General features: G+C 46.8%; 1 long non-coding RNA gene across 1 annotated transcript in view; it reads right to left on the bottom strand.

The window, feature by feature from the left end:
• The window catches only part of LOC144145544 (uncharacterized), a 38,932-nt gene extending 21,623 nt beyond the window's left edge, over positions 1–17,309 (bottom strand). Inside the window, exons 1-2 of the long non-coding RNA XR_013317525.1 lie at positions 17,053–17,309; positions 8,361–8,421 (exon numbers count right to left, since the gene is read on the bottom strand). This is a non-coding gene — a long non-coding RNA (uncharacterized LOC144145544). The remainder of the gene's footprint in view (positions 1–8,360; positions 8,422–17,052) is intronic.
• Between the last annotated feature and the right edge of the window lie 3,912 nt (positions 17,310–21,221).

The raw sequence follows: 21,221 nt of genomic DNA, 5'->3' as shown, positions 1-21,221 counted from the left end.
CGATGTGCGAAAAGCATACCAAACACATTTATTTACACCATAACATGACTACCGATAAGAAGAAAGCTCTGGAGGAACTCGCAAGCTGTCCCGACATAGCTTTAAAACCTTGCGATAAGGGAGGCGCCATTCGAGAGTGGTCAACCAGCGTTGAACTCTCTTGGGCTCCCTATGGCAACAAGACTGCCAGAACAGACGCCCTCGCTATGCATGTAGCGACCACTCTCGATATGTCGTAAAGACTCGAGTCCCAGCCCGGGGTTTAAAGAAGGTCCCCTTCCCCCCGAGTAGTCCGAGTAGCGCTACTTACCCTCCCCTCCCCTAGGCACAAAATAAAATACCTTAGCATAAATACCCGATAAAATGGAGAGAAAATACGCCAGCCGGTACGTAGTGGTCATCGCACGAGGCGCGTGTGAGTTCGGATCTCACCCGGCGGGCATTTTTTCTCCACTTTCTTTCGGTCTTTCTAAATTCTTTAACAGTTTCAATAACCTACCACATTCTCCCTTTGCTTTCCCAGGTTTTCTTGACTGCCATGCCTTATTTTCGGCCACACACACACACACACACACACACACACACACACACACACACACACACACACACACACACACACACACACACACACACACACACACACACACACACACACACACATATATATATATATATATATATATATATATATAAGAGGGTTCAACCAGCGTTGAACCCTCTTAAGCTCCCTATGGCACCAAGACTGCCAGAACAGAGGCCCTCGCTATGCATGTAGCGAATCAGAATAGGAAATGAGGGGCTCGTAGAAATAACACAGAAATGAGGGTTGGCAGTCAAGAAAACCTCGGAAAGCAAAGGGGAAGTTGTGGTAGGTTGTGGTGCTGGCTACCACCCCCAAGCCCAGGAAAAAATTACATTGACATAAATACCCCAGAAAGCGGGGGGGAAAATCGCCCCGCCGGTAGCGTAGTGGTTATCGCTCCAGACCGGTATTCTGGAGGTGGTGGGTTCGGATCCCACTTGGCGGGCATTTTTTCTCCGCTTTCTTTCTTTCTTTCCAAATTCTTTATCTGTTGCAATGACCTACCACAACCTGCCCTTTGCTTTCCAAGGTTTTCTTGACTGCGAACCCTTATTTCTGCGTTATTTCTAGGAGCCCCTCATTTCCTATTCTGATTCGCTATATATATATATATATATATATATATATATATATATATATCTGTGACGTCCCGCATATGGATGGTACAGGGCAGTTGGGCGGAATGGGAGATTAGCCCCAAGAGAAGGTGCGGTGCGATAGTGGTGGACGAGGAAGAAGAAGTTGTTAATAACAACAACAACAACAACAACAATAAAGGTGTTGGTTCGACGGACGCCATGTCTCCTGCGTTACACTAGCCGACAGGATTTACCGTGCAACCCCGCATCATGACGACAACAACCAAGAAAGCCATTACCATCCCCAAGTACTCGGGAGCAAGCGACGATGTTCCCTTTGACAAGTGGCTCCGACTCTTCGAGGTGAAGACTGCGGCTGCTGCATGTACCGAGCGAGATAAGTTGTGCAATTTCTCCGATTACCTTAAAGGTGAGGCCTTCCGCTGGTACCTTACCGAGGTGTTTGACACTGTCACAGCTTGGGAGGACCTCGTTGCATGCATGACCGAACGGTTCGCAAGCGCCATCACAGATCCATTCCGTCAGTTCATTCATTGCCGCCTGAAATCGGGCCAGAGCCTCAAGGAATATTACGATGAAAAAATGTGTCTGGGACGCCTTGCTGAATTAAAGGACGTGCACCTTATATCAGGGCTCATCGACGGCCTCCCTGCTGAAATGGAAATGGCTCTTGCTGGGCTTACTCCACCCACCCCAGCAGCGTGGCTTTTAGCTGCGCTTAGAGTAGAGGCTGCTATGAACCGAGCTAAGTCGCACCGCGTTCCACCAGGTCGACACGCACAGATCAATGCACCGAGCGGCAATTCCTATCAGCGTCCGCCTAATACGCCGGGCCGAGCACCCATGTCCGAATGCAGGCATTGCGCCATGGCCGGCTTGTCACGACAGATGCACTGGCACAATGAATGCCCACGACGCGCAAGCATTTCCGCCCTCGCTACAAACCAGGGAAACGAGGAGGGCGACCCAAAGCTATGTTAATTCACTTTGATGCACTCATTAACGGGAACCCAGTCAGCGCTACTCTTGATACCGGAGCCACAATTACCTGTATCAGCGAAGCGGTGCTAACAACCCTTCGCCTGCAAATAATGAGAGATTCATGCATCACTGTAGATCAAGTAACATCATCAACCAAAACTTTGGGTCGCGTCAATCTAAAAGTACAAATCGGAAAAATCACGAAGGAAATAGAAGCGCACGTTCTGCAAGGAATGAAGAGCAATCTACTTCTTGGCTTGGACAGCGCCTGCCTCTTCAACTTGTTTCTAGACCTCGACACCCTGACCCTACGCCAAGGGAACGATGTCCTTCACTCTCAACGCCCACAAGTCCGTTACGCGGCTGACAAAAACGCTTGTGCACAGGAACCTCAAGCTTTCGATTTGGGCCACCTAAATGAAACTCAGAGGTCTGCACTTAAGCAGTTTCTCCGCAAGTACGAGGACATTTTTTCCAAATCACAAACTGACATTGGGTGTATCAGTAGCGAGATGCATCGCATTCCCGTCACAAACAACGTCCCCATCCGCAGGGCTCCCTATCGATGCTCAGAACCCGATAGCGTCGAAATGGACAGACAAGTCAGCGACCTTCTCACGCAAGGTGTAATACGGCTGTCTACGTCTCCGTACGCTGCCCCGGCACTTCTGGCAGAGAAAAAGGGAGAAGGGCGCACACGTTTCTGCATAGATTACCGCAAGCTGAACGCAGTGACGGTGCCCGACTACCAACCCATCCCTCGCATTGACGACGTTCTAGACTCTCTCGGGAAATCGACGTACTTTTCAACATTAGACATCAGATCGGGTTATTGGCACGTCAAGATGCACCCGGAAGACATTCCGAAAACAGCCTTTGTGACACGTACCGGTCACTACGAATGGCTTGTTATGCCTTTCGGTCTCCGGAATGCCCCAGTCACTTTTGAGCGGGCTGTCAAGTCCATCCCAGCAAAACACCGCTTAGCGCACGTCACGAACTACTTCGATGATATTGTGGTGTATTCTGACACGTTTTCTGACCATCTGAAGCATCTCGACGCCGTTTTAAACGCTTTTAAAAGCGAATGCGTCCGGCTCAAAATGAAGAAATGTCAGTTCGCACAAAGATCCATTGAGTACCTTGGACACAGGGTTTCAAATGGCGCAGTCACTCCGAAACGAAGCAACGTGGAGGCGATTTTGCGGTTTCCCACCCCCTCGCGCCCGAAAGAGCTGCAGCGGTTTCTCGGTACCGTGAATGTTTACCGTCGGTACATCGCTCACTTCAGTGAAATTTCCCATCCACTGACGTGCCTCCTCAGCAAAGACGCTACGTGGAACTGGGACTCTGACTGCCAACTGGCTTTCACAAAGCTGAAGAAATGTGTCACGGAAGAGCCGGTTCTTGCCATCTATGATGCCTTCAAACCTTGTGTGCTGTACTGTGATGCGTCCAGCAAAGGTATCGGCGCCGTTTTGAAGCAGGATGATGAAGGCCGGGAGCACCCAGTTGCATACCACTCACGCAAGCTGCTCAAGCATGAAGTCAATTACGCCATCACAGAGCTTGAATGCTTGGCAATTATTGACGCTATCGACAAATGGCATGGCTATTATATGGAAAACCTTTTACGGTGGTCACCGATCACGCTGCGCTACAGTGGCTTAAGAACATCAAGAATCCGCGAGGCCGTCTTTTTCGATGGTCCTTGAAACTCTCCATGTACGATGTAAACATAAAGCACCAAAAGGGCGATGAAAACATCGAAGCTCATGCACTATCACGAAACCCGATTATTCAGCTTCTATCAGCTGACCAACTGCAAGAGCATCCCAACGCCAAGCCGCCTTGCAAGCACGTCATTGAGAACGGAATGGCCATAGTGACACGCAGAGGGATTCGAAAAGCCTACGTTCCTGCTGCTCTGCGATCTTCTCTTCTTCAGAAGGCTCATGACGCTTTTGGTCACGTTGGAGTCAAGAAGACATTGCGACTTCTGTCTCCACAATATTATTGGCCTGACATCATCACCGATGTCTCAAAATATATTCGCCACTGTGACACTTGCCAGCGCTGCAAGAAGACGAAGACCAAGCGTTTCGGATCTTTGGAGTCACTACCACCAGCTGAACAACCATTCGATCTTCTGGCCATGGACACCATCGGAGGTTTTGCGAACTACGGTTCTCCAAAAAGGTTCATTCACTTGGCCGTTGATCATGCCACTCGTTATGTTTGGGCTTTTGCGCACCGAAATGAGACCTGCGATGCGTACATTTCCTGCCTGAAGGGCATCTTCATGGCTGGAAAGCCTCGGAAGTTCCTCTCCGACCGCGGAACAGGATTCACCGCAGGCAAATTCAAGCAGTTCCTCAAACACAACAACATTCATCAGCTTTTCACAAGTTCTCAACGACCGAAGTGTAATGGCCTAAACGAGCGCACTAATCAGTCCATAGTTACTCGCCTCCGCTGCAAAATCAACGACGAACTGCGAAAACCATGGACACGCCTTCTTCCAGAGGTTGTCGATGAGTACAACAAGACACCTCATGAAGTCACCGGCTACCCACCATGTTTTCTCATGTATGGCACACCATCATACCCCTGCCTCCTCTCCAACACTGCTGAAACGCTGCAAGAAGCTCGCGCAAACGCAGTCCGCAATTCCCTCGCGTATCACGAGGAGAATAAGCTCATCTAGGACAAGAAGTTTCTTCCATCAGAGCTCCAGGTGGGAGACTGTGTGTTATATGAGACACCCTGGCATCCCAACCGCCGCAAACTCTGTGCGATAATGGAAGGGCCGTATACTGTCCTACGCAAGATCTCTGCGGTAAACTACGAGATTGACCGCAGCGTGGCTCCACTCGGTCGTCAGACTGACATTGTCCATGTGGGGAGGCTAAGACGATATTATCCGCACCTACAGCTACACGTCTCGGGGGGAGCGGGAAGCGTGTGACGTCGCGCAGATGAATGGTACAGGGCAGTTGGCCGGAATGGGAGATTAGCCACCAAAAGAAGGTGCGGTGCGATAGTGGTGGACAAGGAAGAAGGAGTTGTTAATAAAGGTGTTGGGTCGACGGACGCCATGTCTCCTGCGTTACACACACACACACACACACACACACACACACACACACACACACACACACACACACACACACACACACACACACACACACACACACACACACACACACACACATATATATATATATATATATATATATATATATATATATAGATATAACACAGAAATAAGGGTTGGCAGTCAAGCAAACCTCGGAAAGCAAAGGGGAGGTTGTGGTAGGTCAATGAAACAGATAAAGAATTTGGAAAGAAAGAAAGAAAGCGAAGAAAAAATGCCCGCCAGGTGGGATCCGAACCCACGACCTCCAGAATACCGGTCTGGTGCGGTTTTCTTGACTGCCAACCCTTATTTCTGTGTTATTTCTACGAGCCCCTCATTTTCCTATTTCTGATTCGCTATATATATATATATATAGAGTAAGGAAATGAGGGCCTCGTTGAGGAAATACAGAAAGATTGGTCAGCAGTCTACAACGCCAAAGGAGGCATAGGGGTGTGGTTAGGCTCTTTTCTTTTTCACTACGGTTAATGAAGTACACATTTTTTTTTGATATACAGAAGAAAGAAAGAAAGAAAAACACGCGCCCAGAGTGGGGACCGAACCCACGCCGTTGGCGTTGTAGACTGCTGACCAATCTTTCTGTATATATATATATATATATATATATATATATATATATATATATATATATATATATATAGTTTGGACACAAAAACTCACACCGAGAGCGACAAAATAAGGCAAGTAGATACAGAGACACAGGAGAAAAAAATTAAAAATAAAAGTTTACTGCGTTTCAGGAAGGGGACTTCCTTTGTTCAGAGTACGGAAGTCCTCATCATGAAACATCAGTAAACTTTTATTTTTTAAGGTTTTTCTCATGTGTCGCGGTATCTACTTACCTTTTATATATATTTCTATGCGCGTGTGTGTGTGGTTTCTGCGCTGTTACATAGTGCATTGAAATGGAAATCTTGTACCCCCCCCCCAACCAAAAAAAAATAATTATCGTTCTCTATTGGCGATGAGATTTTTGAGTGGAGCCCCGTGGCTCCGACGACGGCTTAGGGAATCCCGCCGCTGTCGTCTGCTACACTCCGCGTGTTGGGGGCAGCAGTGTCTGTGCAAGAAATCTCCCGCTTTGATGCTTTAGTGCATTAAAAAGCGTATTTATAATAACTGAGCTATTTTTTACAGCTTCTGACACGTCTGAATAATTTCAAGCTGTATCCCTCACAAGTTTGCAGCATAGGAGGAGAGAGAGAACAACACTTAAGAGCATCAGTCAGAAGATCGTAAGTGCCTCATCCTATCTAGCGTATTCGCAAGGTTCAGCTGTGAGAGCTGCTTTATAAGTATTCAAAATGTGTAGGTTTCCCTACAGCATTTTTGAGATGATCTTATGAAAATCAACAGTATAACGCTACGTGCCAAGCAGCAGGCCCCTTCACGCGGATCGCACTGCAAGAAATACAGCGGATGTCTTCTATTTCTTTTGTTGTTTACTCGTATCAGATGACTGTTTTTTTTCTGTGCCCAGCGCATTAGTTTTGCTCTGCCGTCACAAACGTCTTATTAGTATGTTTGGGGATGTTGGGTTGTGTCACAAAAATCGCATGCATTTTTTCCTCATGCTGTATTTGCTTTCGTTATGGCTGCGTGCAAGAAGCTGAATATCCACAGCGCGCGTTGTTTATTCACATGCAAATACAATAAGAAGGCTTGTGCTAAGCCACCGCGATCACACCTCAGACAACGTTGTCCAGAATACTCGAAAACGGCTTTTGTGCCCCGAATTTATATCGTAACCATCGTTATCATAACGAATTGACTCTTAACCCGAACAGTTATGACATGATTACGGTGTTGAAGGCTAGGCATACTCGCTAACGAACAAAATAAATAGTATACGTGCATATATAACAAGAATCGAAACAATTCAACATTTCCAAGGAGCTCTTTATTGTTTTCCAACCATTCCAGGCGTAAACAACAAATCATAGTCTACTCGGGATGGCGTTCTATTAATTGAAGAAAATCACTGTTACTCTCTTGTCGTGGACCGAGGACACGGCCCTCTAATCAGCTAGATTTTATTGTTAAGTAAAGTTTTCTGCTCTATCTCCTCCTCCTCTTGAATGCACTTTTCCTATAACTCATATCGGAATCTTGGGAAGATATGGCCGTGGAAAATGTATCTAAATATCCCTTCAGGGCTGAACAAACAGTCTTACTGTATGTTTACCATACAGGTAACTCGTTTTGCTCAATAAGCCTGCATACTGGTTAGTAGCCTCGTATAAAACCAGATCACGCCTATACACACAGTAGCTTATTTGGAAATCAACCTACATTATTTGTGACCGATACTGCATGTCGGCACACTTTCATGCCGTGAAAACGGAAAGTGATGTGATACAGTACTATCGAGCTTTCGGCATGGCTGCAAAACCTTTTCTTGCCTTACGTACGATTGCCAGGAATCGTAATGCCTTCTGCCAAAGCCGAGAGAAGGCTTGAAATTTGTTTTGGTCTCGCATTTTCGCTGTTGTCGGTTTCTAGCAGCTGGCTGTTCCCTTTGTTCCAAAGATTGTTTACTAGAGAAGGTGACGCCTAGCTCCGACTCTTCGCGTTCGGCACAAGACCGGCTTTGCAAGGAATGGGGTGACGCCGGCAATGTTTCTTCCGTAGCAGGTTCAAAAACTATATACATACTTTATTTAACTCACGGCGTGAGCTAGTGCATGCGATTTAAGCATTTTATTATGCTAAAAAATCCGCAGGCGATATGTGGTGTGGACAAGCATCGCAAAGAAACAGCACAAAGAAACAGCACGGAGAGCGAGCCCGCATGAAACAGCACGGAGAGCGAGCCCGCATGAAGCAGACGAGAAATGCGAGAATCCCTAAGCCGACGTCACGGAGGCGCGCTTCGGAATGCCGCCCGTGGTCGCGCTCACCGCCAATTGCGTGCGCTTTGACTCATGTTTAAAGGAAATAAACGTTCCTCACATGTAACCGTTACTATGGGGCAAGTTTCAATTCCAAAAGCCCAAAATGTAGCAACAGTAACTATCAGTACCTTTCAAGAACTTACTAGCATTCCACAGTAGAGCTGTTGGCTGCCATCATCTTCCTCCTCAGCTGCTCCTGTAGATCTACACAGCAAAAAAGAAATACGGCGATTTTAACTTCGCTAAGTGAGCCTACGCCCGCAGAACAAAATATGTATAGATGTTACGAAGTGAGTACCAACGTATTCATCGCATTGCGAAGGAACATATAGCCGGGAAGTGTGCTCATTAGTCAATTTCTTTCGCTCTTTTCAGGCGAGCGTAGCTGCTGTATATTAATATCGGATGTTACCCGATGTGGCATTTTGACTGCAACAAACTAGGCTTAGAGGGTACGGAAACCGCGCGCAGCAGTGGTTCACAAAATGCAGTGATGTTATTGGGTCGAGTCATTTTGGAGCAGCTTTTGGAGCAGCCAAAAGTAGGATTTGGAGCAGCAAAATCGGCTTTGGAAGCAGAAAGAACGAGCATTAAGATTTGAGAAATATTACTAGAAGGGAAGCAGCACAACCGAGAGGAGCCCCAAAAGCAGCATCCGGGGCACACAGAAATTTTTAAACAAGTAAAATGCCTTCGGTGCAGACGAGTTTCTGCCGCACAGATGTCTTTTAGCAGTGACTATGCAACGCCTCAAGACAAGCACCGAAACCGTTCGTGCGAGTGTGTGAATGCATTCACTGCATGAGCAAACAGATCATAAAAGAACTTTAAGTTTTATATAAAAAATGACTATCGGGGTAGCATTCCAATCGGTAGGCTACAGTAGCCTACAGGTAGGCTACAGAATAGGCTACAATCGGCAGGCTACAGAACAGTAGGATAATGAACGGAGCACAGTGACACGTGACAGAATATACAGCTGAGGGCAATTTATGTAAAAGCTTCTAGCGCCCGGCGTAAATGTCTGTTGCTCTCCGGGTTCTCAAGACGAAATCACATGCTATATGTCCTCTGCGACTTGTACACTCCTTTTGCAATTTGCAGGGGACTAGGTTTGCAACAACGGCAACTCTCTGGCGTTTTTCAGCGGTAAGACTGTCTTCATGAATCGCCCACACAGCTTGTGAAAGAGGGTCACCTATGATGATCATTGAGTAGGTGGACCAACGGCTAACTTACATGAAACGAAGACAAAAAAAATCAGTGAAAATGTCCACCACATTTTTCACGAAGAGTAGCTTTGCAAAGAAAGTTTTATCATAAAATGCTTTCCTGAAGCGCTCCTGTAGCATTCCTCTTAAACGACATGTTGAGTCCGGCAAGATCACTTTCTTTGAAGCTCAAAACTGTTCAATGACCCGGCTTACAGCCGGTCCACGTTCACCATCTTGAACTTTCGTCCTTTTCCCCTGTCCCGCTAGCTACCATTGCAATGCCCTCTTCATCGCGACCCTTCGGAGTTAGTCGCGTGAATCCCTGCCAAGCTTTCATCATCACCATCATCATCACCAGCCTATCTACGCCCACTGCAAGGCAAAGTCATCTCTCATTAATCTCCAATTATCCCGGTCCTGTGCTAACTCGCAAAGTGTTATTGCAAAACAGACAGTAAAGCGTGAACCGCATGGCACGTTTTTACACGCGATTCGTGCGCGTCGGCGTTGCGAGCACGATATTTTCACGCCCGCATCGGCGATATCGCGCCCGCGGCACCTTCTACTTCGGTCAGAAACTAACGCGCGACGCCCGCGACAGTGCGAAGAGCTTCTCGACTTGCCTCAATGGGGATGCGCGCGCCTCATGGCGGAAGTTTAGAAGCGCTCGAGGCAGCTAGTTGGCTCAGAGAGAGATGTTTAGTCTTACCATCCCGTCGGATAATGCATGGGCGCTTTCACTAGCGGCGCGGATGGCGGTTTATAGTACCGTTTTTGCGGTACTATAAACAAAGGTGTTCAGCTGTCCATTTATTAAGGCCATTCATGCTTGTGTATTTTCACGGGAAAGTACAAGACATCACCTCATAGCCTCCTGAACCACATCGTAAGAGATACTCAAAAGCATAACAAAGTTTTTCGTGTTGAATGGTCGCTCGTTTCCATATACGGTGCACCTCGTACCCCAAGTTTAGCTTGGACACGTGAAACACCAATTTGAACTTTTAAAATAAAAAAGCTGTACATACACACTAAACATTTTGCACGCTCATTGCCCAAAAAAGGTGTAGTATAAGTGGAATAAGGGTGTTGGGAAGTCATTACGGTATTTGTCTTAGGTTCCAACACCCTAATTAGTAGCTTGGCCCTCTTTTTGTGTCGAGAAGGGGTGTTGATCGACGGCAACATCCTTGATTTTCTGCAGGGTGATGAACGGGCGCAAAGCAGCCGTCCAGGTGGAGAAAAAACCGGCGGAACTGGGGTCGACAGATCTTCTTTTGCCGCTGCTAAGTTTTGCTAGGCTTTGCTAGGCTTTGCCAAGTTTTGTTAGGATTTGCGATGTTCTTGCTAGGCTGGACTAAGTGCTGAGGCGGGAGACCAAGTTCAGCCGGATGTTACAAGGCTGTTCGAGTGCGTCCCCCCTACTGACAACGGATCCAAGGGGGAAACAAGCAAAGTTGACCCCCCCCCCCCCCCCAGCTCCGCTGTTCTTCCACCCTTGCTCCACTGGTGCTGCCTATGCCATTTTTTGCGTTTCAGTATCCCAAAAAACTAGCACTTATAAAATGCGTTTTGCATACAAAAGACGTTTGCATACACATGTGCCGCTTGTGCTGACACTCGAACAAACTCGAAAGCCGGCTTCACTGTTAAAATACTCTAGATTCGGTGGTTCACCGTTTAGAGGCGGAGCAGTTCTTTTAATTGGTATGTTTTCGCTAACCCCACCAAACTTACCTCAAGGTTAAGCAGCTCCCCTGGTAACAATTGATGCCAGTTAATACAGTTTTAATCATTTTGAGCTACAAAACATCCTCTCCTTCCCCTGTTGTAGAAAACGTTCTGTCCACCCGTGTAAACGGGTGTGGCGAAACGGTTCGGCGCCGCTTCTGCGCCTGCGCGTCGCGTCGATACCTCTAAACAAGGGCGCCGGTGATAAGAACACTCTCGCCCGAAAGAAGCAAGATAACTGTGTGTGTGCCCCGATTCGGGGGCAGTTGTTGTAGAACCTTCAGTGCGGAAACATTAAAGTTATGTTATCCCAAATCTGGTGACCCGGACGTGATTCGAACACGCAATCTTCGAGCACCGCCGTCGGAGCCTCTCTCATGCAGCGCGTGGGAAACAACTCGCGCCCCTTGGCGTTCTTCTCGAAGAAACTCTCTTCCCCGAAGCCGCCCCCACCTTCCGGCAGCATCGTCGATGCAACCTCGCCCCCTGCGGAGACGACTTGGCCAGCCTACTACAGAGAGCTTCTTGCCATCTACGAAGCAGTCCAACACTTTCGCCACATCCTCGAGGCACAGCACTGCACCATATACACCGACCATAAACCTATCACTTACGCCTTCTCCCAACGCCGCGAAAAGCTTCCACCGGTCCAGCAGAACCAACTGTCCTTCATCGCTCAGTTCACCACAGATATCCAACACATCAGCGGAAAGGAAAACGTGGTCGCCGACGCCTTTCCCGCGTCTCGGCTGTCGAGCTACCAACCGTTACGACCGACGCCCTCGCCGAAGCTCAGAAAACGGACACCGAACTCCAGCAGCTCCTCGAGAATGGCTCCTCCCTTCAACTTCAAAAAGTTACCATCCCTGGGTCGACGGACGCTCTCTACTGTGACATATCAACAGGACGAGTGAGACCATACGTCCCTTCTTTGCATCGCCAAAGCATCTTCAACCAGTTACACAACCTCAGTCATCCCGGCATCCGAGCTTCTACACGCCTTGTGACTGACCGGTACGCGTGGCCCTCAATGCAACGGGACTGCCGCACCTGGGCACGCACGTGCATTCAATGTCAGCGCGCCAAAATCACCCGGCACGTCACCTCGCCACTCGGAGAATTCCCCCTCCCGCCGGAACGGTTTCAGCCCGTCCACATCGACATCATTGGACCCCTCCCACCGGCCGGCCCTTACCGTTATTGCCTCACCGCCATTGATCGTTACACTCGTTGGCCCGAGGTGTGGCCGCTCGAAAGGATCACCGCAGAAGACGTCGCATCAGCCTTCTTCTCAGGCTGGATTTCACGCTTCGGCACTCCTCGTCGAGTCACAACCGATCAAGGAAGGCAATTCGAATCACAACTCTTCAGGCTCCTCGGGCTCTCCACCGGGTTCGAACGTTTACGGACAACTAGCTACCACCCTTGCGCCAACGGGATGATTGAACGGTTTCACCGACAGTTCAAGGCAGCCATCATGTGTCACCCTCACTCAACCTGGCTCGAAGCTCTCCCAGCCGTCGCTCTTGGTCTGCGCGCAACTTTCAAGAAGTACATTCAAGCCACGCCCGCGGAACTTGTCTACGGGGAGCCGCTTCGCCTACCTGGAGAACTCCTCTCCGCTCCGACTACTGACGTAACCAGCTCGGAACCTGCAGACTTCGTCGCTCGGCTCCGTCGCACAATGGGCGCGCTGCGCCCGTCACCAGCGGCACGCCACACCAAGCCGACCCCGTTCGTGTTTAAGGACTTGGCAACATGCTCGCGTGCCTTCCTCCGCGACGACACTGTACCCGCACCTTTCCAACCGCCTTACTCTGGACCATATAAAGTCATTCGTCGCGACGACAAAACATTCACCCTGCAAATCAGTGGAAAGGACGTTCGCGTTTCCATCGACCGCCTAAAGCCATCATACATCCTTTCCCAGAAGACCACCAACTACCGCACGCCTCCCGTAATTCGCCCACAAGACCCCGCAACGCCTAGGCCCACACCCTACACCACCAGCTTTGGACGCCAGGTGCGGGTCCCCAAACCTCTTTAACCGTGACGGCTCCTATCTCCGTGGGGGGGTGGTGTGGCGAAACGGTTCGGCGCCGCTTCTGCGCCTGCGCGTCGCGTCGATACCTCTAAACACGGGCGCCGGCGGTAAGAACACTCTCGCCCGAAAGAAGCAAGAAAACTGTGTGTGTGCCCTGATTCGGGGGCAGTTGTTGTAGAACCTTCAGTGCGGAAACATTAAAGTTATGTTATCCCACACGGGTATAAAATAGCTACAAAGCTGGAGGTTGTTTACATCCTTTTTCTTAGTTGAGGGTCTTTCACGCACTTTTTCTTAGTTTCCAATACCTTAATTTCTAGCTTTACACCCTCCTGAGAAAAAAGGGGTTGAAATAATTGACACCCTTCTAGGTCAGTGTTGAAATGGTGTGGAAAGGTGTTCGGTATTTAATAAAATTATATCACTTATTGAACATAACAACCACCTCGCGATTAAAAGGTTGTCGCAAATTCGCCTGCTGACTTGTATATGCTCACATTAAAACGCATAATTCCAAAATTACTGCTAAAATATCGAATTTTTGCGACATGCCCGCCGACTCTATCGGAGGACTTCCCTCTGTTGGCTAGAAAAGCAAGAAAAGCATATGTATTTCTAATTAAGTAGGAAATCGCTCGCGCCATGCATCCCGTTGGTTTTCTTACTCAGCGAGTTTGGGTTTGGGCTAGTTTGTAGCGGTAATACATGACTTCATGTAGCGCAAAAAGAGGACGTCAGATGGAGGGACAGGTACAAGCACTAAGTTCCAAACGGCACAAGCGCTAACTTCTAACTCAATTCGAATTTAGCGTTTGTGCCCGCCACCTCCTTCAGCCCTTGTTCGTTTTTTGTTGACACAAAGTCATGAATTTTTTGCTGAATTCATTTGTGGGCCAAGTGGGACTTGTGCATGTTGACTCTATCATGGCTGGGCCGGTATGCGTAGCTGCGCTGCCCACATACCGTACTTACCCGATTCTAACGCGCACCTTTTTTCCGCAAGAAAAGGCCGAAAAATCGCATGCGCGTTAGAATCAGATACAAAACCGAAACTGCCGAAACAGCTATTTCGTACCACCCATCGCCATCGCCATCTCAAGATGGCGCCAAAGCTTTTAACAACAATTTTTAGGATCTAGGCACCTAGGGTTTTCTTTCGGCGTTCACACAAATCGTCAAATTATTCCACTTGCGTGCTTAATAACAGCAATGGCAGCAGCGGCAACGAAGGTGCGCCGCTTACGCGGCTTACGAGCGGCTCTAACGCGTTCACAACGAGCGGTTGGCTGAAGCGTATGCCTCTGGAGAAGCTCGCGGGATGGGCATGCCAGGCGTGGGCCACGATCCCATCGAACATGTTTGAACGTTCGTTCAGAAGTGTGGCATAGCGAACGCGCTTTACGGCACCGATGACGAGATGTTGCGTTCAGCGGAAGGCGACAAAGAATGAGATGAGTCATATTACTTTGGGAAATAAATCCCCCGTTTCTCTCGCATTCGTTTTTCTTGCTCAGAAAGTTCCTTGCGCGTTGCAGTCGGAGGTGCAGGTTTTTTCGGTTTTTTGCCTGGAAAATCGGGTGCGCGTTAGAATCGGGGGTGCGTTAGAATCTGGTAATTACGGTACTTATTTTTCGGGGTTATGAAAACTTACAACCTCATTTTAGGGCGTTCACAAGCACACCCTTTTTTCATCCTTACACTATTTTTTACCCAAAACAGCTTTAAACGTGTGCGCCAGGTACAAGATTTTTTACACCGTTTAGGCCAGAAAGCTTGCAAAAAATGGCAGCACCTCCACTCCGTGGATGATGGCAAGGGTTCGGAGTACGGGGACTCGAAATGACATCCAAGTTGCGCCCCCAGTGACATCCGATTTGTGCCGCGACCGTCATTCGATTTCAGCCGTGAGTTGCACCTTGATTATTCTCTAAATGAAACTGCAACTCACGGCTCAAATCGAATTTCGCTTGATTTTCACGTGATGGTGGTGTGTGCACGGATGGTCGCGGATGGACATTGGGAGGTCCTAAGGTACTCCGCACCGTTACAGTCAAGGGAATAAGCCGTTTTACTCTCGGGTACTACGTACTCAAGTTCGTAGCCCAATGGGTAAGACGACTGGCACTAACGCTGTCTGCTCTACTAGACGCAGGCTCGAAACCTCCTGGTGCCTATGTGACTTTTTGTGATTGTAAATGCTGGCGCACGGAGGCGAACGGACATTGTGCGGTCTAAGGTACTCCACACCTAAAAGTTTTGTCTGTTGGCTTTTCATGCAGCTGCCAAGCGCCCCCCGTATTGCTGTCCCTTCTAGATTATGGCACCCGCCCGTTGCCCTCGACAATACCATTTGCTTGGCTCCGGTCACTTTCCGATTTCACGAAGAGGTCGCCACGCGGACCGCCCACTTTCAACGCATGGGAAATCTTCGCAGCAATCCGAGCCACCAAAACACGGAAGGCGAGATCTCATAAAATATATCGCTTAGTTAAGTTCCGTGTTTGTAATGAGGTGATAATTTGGACTCCCTTTAGCAGGCTAAGTCTCTTTGAAAAGTTTCTTCACAGGCACATTGGTCGTTGTGTCGTCGTCGATCAAACGTTTCCGCAAAATAATCGCATATCTCCAGGTAATACCCCAAAAGAGTGTCACTGTCATTGAACAGGCATAGTGCGTGACTTCCGCTTGATGCTTTTCAACAGTCCTCAACTTTAACCGCCTGCGGCCGGGTGGCAGCTTTCAGCCGAAGGGGAAATGTCGAAGCATTCACGGCGTGCTTTAGGGACACCTATTTTACTAAACTTAGGACACATTATTGAGTTTTGTAACGTAATTCGGCACTCTATACGGCTGAAAACCTACTTTTATAAAAGATGTAAATGAAAAAATGGACGCTCAGTAATTCCAATATCACACCTGTAGCAGTTTGTTGCTGAAAGTTTAAGAGCAAAATGAACTCGTCACACGAGCCGTAGCCGATCCGTGAAGCAAGTAGTAAGAACGTGGAGTCAAAGCATAGGCTGCCAAGACGATAATAGGAAAAAAACCTTTTTTATGTGGTTTCAAATGTTCCTAGGAGCAAAAGCTTCCTAACGGTAAGAGCGATGGTATTTTGTTATACTGATCAATCGTACTTTTCTTTTTATGTTGGTCTGCAAAAGATGGCCATCAAGCATATACAGGAACACCCACTATTGGATGGGCAACGCAACAGTCAGCAGCACTGTAACGATAATAATCGATTACAACAGCAGCAATGCCATTTTCCTATTGTTGTTGTCATAAAAACATGTGATCGCATGCTACATATGTGATAAACAGAGTGAGTGCCCATCGACTTAGCGCCGTATAGATACAAGCTTAGCCTTCAACAAATATTGATATAGAACAGTAACCTCAGGTTTTATTGGAGCTGAGGTGTAACAAAACATTTATGGTAGAAACGTTGTTGCAGGTAATGCAAAAGATGCGTTGCTCCTTGATATCCACTGTAATCATCTTCAGAATATTTCGCACAAGTGTACAACAAAGGGTTTCCGAAATTTGTCAGTCAGTCAAACGTACATTCGTCTCGTATGTAACATCTGACAAATGCTATAACGCTTGCAACGATAAACCTTGGAGTGCGTTAGTAAGTTCCGATGCGCGCCATTTATTGCACCTGAAAATCAAGTTTGTTAACTCGGAAATTACCGTGTTGTTAAGGAGTTTGTTAAACACAGGCTAGCAGCACGTGGCTTTTTCAGCGTGCCGAGGAAGCTGTAAGTGCATAGAAAAAAAGCAGCCCTAAAAACGGCTTTAAAGAGTAGTCAATAGTGGCTAACAAACAAAAAAGAATTCACTCACATTGACAGGACCATTGCGGCCAGAATTATAAAAATATTGCTCCGTTGCATAGCTCGTTGGTTAGGTGTAGAACTGAGCACAAGTCACGACTTGAAATTCTCGCTCGAAGGAAATAACGGAATTGTGCAGCGACACGGGCAAAACGATCTTCAGAAGCCTAGCTAAACAGCACGTGCGACGTCATTGCCACAGCATTGAAGGAGCGCAATAGGATGTTAGCATTGTTTTCTCGCAAACAACGTGAATATGCCTGCAATGCGGCTTTGTTCTTTAACCGCTGAAACCACTTGGGCCCAAAATCAAAACCACATGTCCATTGTCCCGCGCGCAGTGCAGCAGCGAGGGGCTGTGCAGTGATCTATCAAAAACCGAAAAGTAAGCAAAATTGAGACTGTCATGCTCTAGGTGGCCACGTATAAGGATGGCGAACGAATCCTGCCCTTCGAACGGGCATGGCTGTCTGCAACAAAAATGTGTTGAGCCCTGAAGAAGTAATTAGGGTAAAATTTTTTTTGAGTCCTTATATATTTGACCTGAACTCTTGGTTCCATTTTTGCCGGTGGAAGTTGAACAACAATGCTCCTGCAAGCCCCTTAGCAGACGGAACATCTAAAACACCACTAAAAATAACATGAACGTGGTAAGACAGCACAGAATATCTACTTTGCGCAAAGGAACTGGTGTAAAGTAGATTAGGTTATAATATAACCACGCAGGGTAGGTTATAATATATAAAACACAAAACCCATATATATATATATATATATCCTACGAGCGTATTGAACGCGCGACTCAGTGACTGGTAGATAGCTTCAGCATAAAAGGCTGAATGAGGTACAGCACAAAAAATGCATTTGGACAAGTGCAGACGCACAATTATGTATACATTGACACCGCCATTCTTTTAATAGGGAACGTTCAGAGTGCTCTTTTTCTTCCCTAGGGAGTCTAAAATGCAATTTTAGACGGGAAGAGATTGTTAGAAAAATGCCGTAGACACAAAATGTTGCTTTTAGCCCTTATCTCGTTGGGATGAAGGCGATGATGAAAAGAATTCTATAATATTTTCTCTCATTTCTTGCGTACAATTCACTTCTTCTGTTAGCACCGTCATTTAGGTTTACTACTTAAAAAAGAAAATAGGCATTGTGGCCAAAGAACAGTGTTTAGGTAGTTATTTGCCTGTTTTTTCTTGTGCTGCCGTTGTGATTGCCAATCTTTACTTTCAGGTCCATTCATTGCGAATAGGAAAGTATGCTTCACGGAGAAATTTTGATACACCCCTCGGTGTGTCACGGGGATTTGCAGTGTGAATGTAATTTTTCTTGCTGTACCACAAATAAACAAACTGGCCTTTCTTCAAAACTAGTAGAATGGAACGTCAATATAAGGATCCGTGAAGTGCTTGGATAGCTGCCATTTCTCTCCATAGTTTAAAAATTGTTGCAGCTTGTTTCAGAGACAAATCCGGAGCTCCTTTCTGGAGAACTTCAGGGCATTCACGATATCAGTATTATACTTCAGATGACATTAGGAAAATCAGTAATAATATTTGTATGAAAGTAGATGTTATTGCTACACCGAAGCAAATATTGCGTTTAACGAGACTGGTGTCACGAGAGTGGTGGTACTACATCAGCGATGAAAATATTTTTAATATGCACAAATTCAGCTTTGCAAATTGTGAAGTTTACACTTGAAGAATACGTTGTTAGTGTTGTATGAATGCAGGGCGATTACGCCCGAAATCTCGAAGATGAGCGGTAAAAACTCATTTTTCAGCGCGCCGCATTACTGTAAAAAAAATATTATCTAAATATGCATTCAATGCTACCAGTTCTTGTGCCTCAACCACCGAAGCATTTCACCAACGCTAGTGTTTCCTTCTACACAATTTATTTGGCTTATTAGTGTCCTTTTACTATAAAATGTATAGGCAGGTGAAGTAAGCGGTGCTCCAGCCAGTGGTGCCTCCCGTGTAAATTATGCGATGTGTGAACTGTCTTAGTTTTAAACACATACCTTCCAGCCGCTTGCCACAATGCTAACTTGAGTGAGGGTCAGTATAAAAGGCAGGATTATTAGGTGTGCTTCACACACACAACATCATCATTTGCAGCAGCACTCTGTCCACTGCAGTACGAAGGCACGTATGTACGTCTCCCAACATGTCGCTCCAACCATTCCTGTCTTGTGAAGGCCTCGTATATTGTTTGGCTGCGAATTTCATGATCATCTCCTTCAATCGAGTCATTCGTCAGCTGCTTGTAGTCCCATCTGTCGGCGTAAAGACGTTGTTGCAGCGGCAGTCACCTCTCCGCAGTTAATACCCACCTGAAGTGCTCTTCATATTTATTGGAGCTACGAAATTTTTCTTTGGCTAAAATGTGTCGCTATGAGATTTTGGTTGACTGGGTTTAGCCAAACTCAGCAGCACGAACTGGAGGGTCAAGAAGAAAACTATTTGGTGAGTAGTGTTGTAGTTGACGGCGCTCATTGCGGAGCTTTATCCCGTACCGACGTGCCAAAAAAGCTTTTTTTTAGTGAGAGGTCTACGTGATACAGTCCCTGATGTTGGTTGACATGTTTTCTAAGTTATGGTGGCCCTAATAAGGTCGTATTTCAACTTCAGCAGATAATGTGGGGAAAGTGCACATAGGTCCAGTCCGGGTTCGCACAAGGCGACCACAAATCTAACCCATAAGGCTCAGGTAACTCTCTCGCAATGACATTCACCTTAGGCAACAATGATATTACCGGGTCGGTCAGCGAACTGGATAATATTGGATGGTGGTATTGTAGCTTCTACATAGATGAAGCATAGCTGCTGAGTCAAGAGATAGTTTACCAGTTGTAACCTTTCTTTACCAAAACTGCTGATAGAAACATAAGCGGAAACATCTAGCGTCAGATAAAGGCGAAAACATAGTTATTGCGGAGCTAATTGTTCAGGAATTCATTGAGTGTTTTTGAAAATAAATAAATGCGGAAGACATTCCGAACTGGTGTTGCCCTCTCCAGTAGTTCTTTTTGGACGAAGGTATCCAACCAGAGCCATTGTTTCAGCGAATTCCAATAGCCTTGAAGGGTACACAAAAACTTGAACTATTTGAGTTTTTTACGTACCCATTGTACTTAAAATAATAAACGGTATAGCTGAAAACATCATGCCTAGACCGTTTACGTGTAGTAAATGACAATATTAGCGTACACAATTGTATAGCCCAATCATTTTGGGGAGTAGGTGTTCGTTGCGGATCCACGGACACATGTGCAAATTTGTTTGGATTATGCCACCAAGTCAGTAGGGCAAATAAACCGGGGGAAAGTAATGTTTTAAAGAAATAACATTGAACAAATATATAAGCAACTTAAATTACTAGAGATGAAACAGCAACAGAAATTAACTGCATTGTACTTCATTTCCCGAAAGGTTGTAAAAAACTTCCTCCCCTGCGCCTGCCAACTCCTGGTGACGTTCTGTGGCGTGTGCGTGTTCGAGTTACCGACTCTAATGAACCGGCATTATCTGCCCTCGATGATGTTGGCAGGTGTTTGTGCAAGAAAGCCGGTCTGGATTGTCGAGCAGTATATGAGCCAAAAAAATTTGGTATCCACCTCAAACGCAGTCATCCGGTTAAAAGAAGACCTTTACAACTTTTTGCTACATTTGTGGTTGAAGGAAGAATCTTCCTGGTTAGGCTAGCTAATGTCTAACATATGCTGGTGTAAGTATTTACCGGTTGCTCTTCTCTGCCCTACACACAAGTTTAGCTAGCGTCGTCGTTTTCTGAACGGTGGTTCTTGCATCCGCTTCGTTTCGCATATTGATACCATGCCGGTATGGCATCAAAGTGCGAAAGGCACCGGCTGCTACTAAAATGCCTTAGTAGCTACTCGGAAGACACGCTCTCAAAATGTCGCTTTAAATAACAGGTACGTTTCGCCAAACACCTTCCTTCTTTTTGTTCCATTTTGACTTGACCAGAAGGTTTCTCGACACTGTGCACAAGATGCTGCTGTTGGCAAACTGTATGGAAAACTGGAATGAATTAAACATTTTATTAGTGATCTCGTGCAGTGGTGATAGTGATTGAGGGTGGTGCATTGAAAGCACTTAAACCCATTTATTCAGAAGAGGGTAGTTTTGCTTCGGCTTATACTTCTTA

Source organism: Haemaphysalis longicornis, unplaced genomic scaffold, assembly GCF_048455015.1.
Source record: "Haemaphysalis longicornis isolate Haplotype H1 unplaced genomic scaffold, Haemaphysalis longicornis Haplotype H1 scaffold_7, whole genome shotgun sequence".
Taxonomy (NCBI): domain Eukaryota; kingdom Metazoa; phylum Arthropoda; class Arachnida; order Ixodida; family Ixodidae; genus Haemaphysalis; species Haemaphysalis longicornis.
This window is presented reverse-complemented; position numbering and strand designations above follow the sequence as displayed.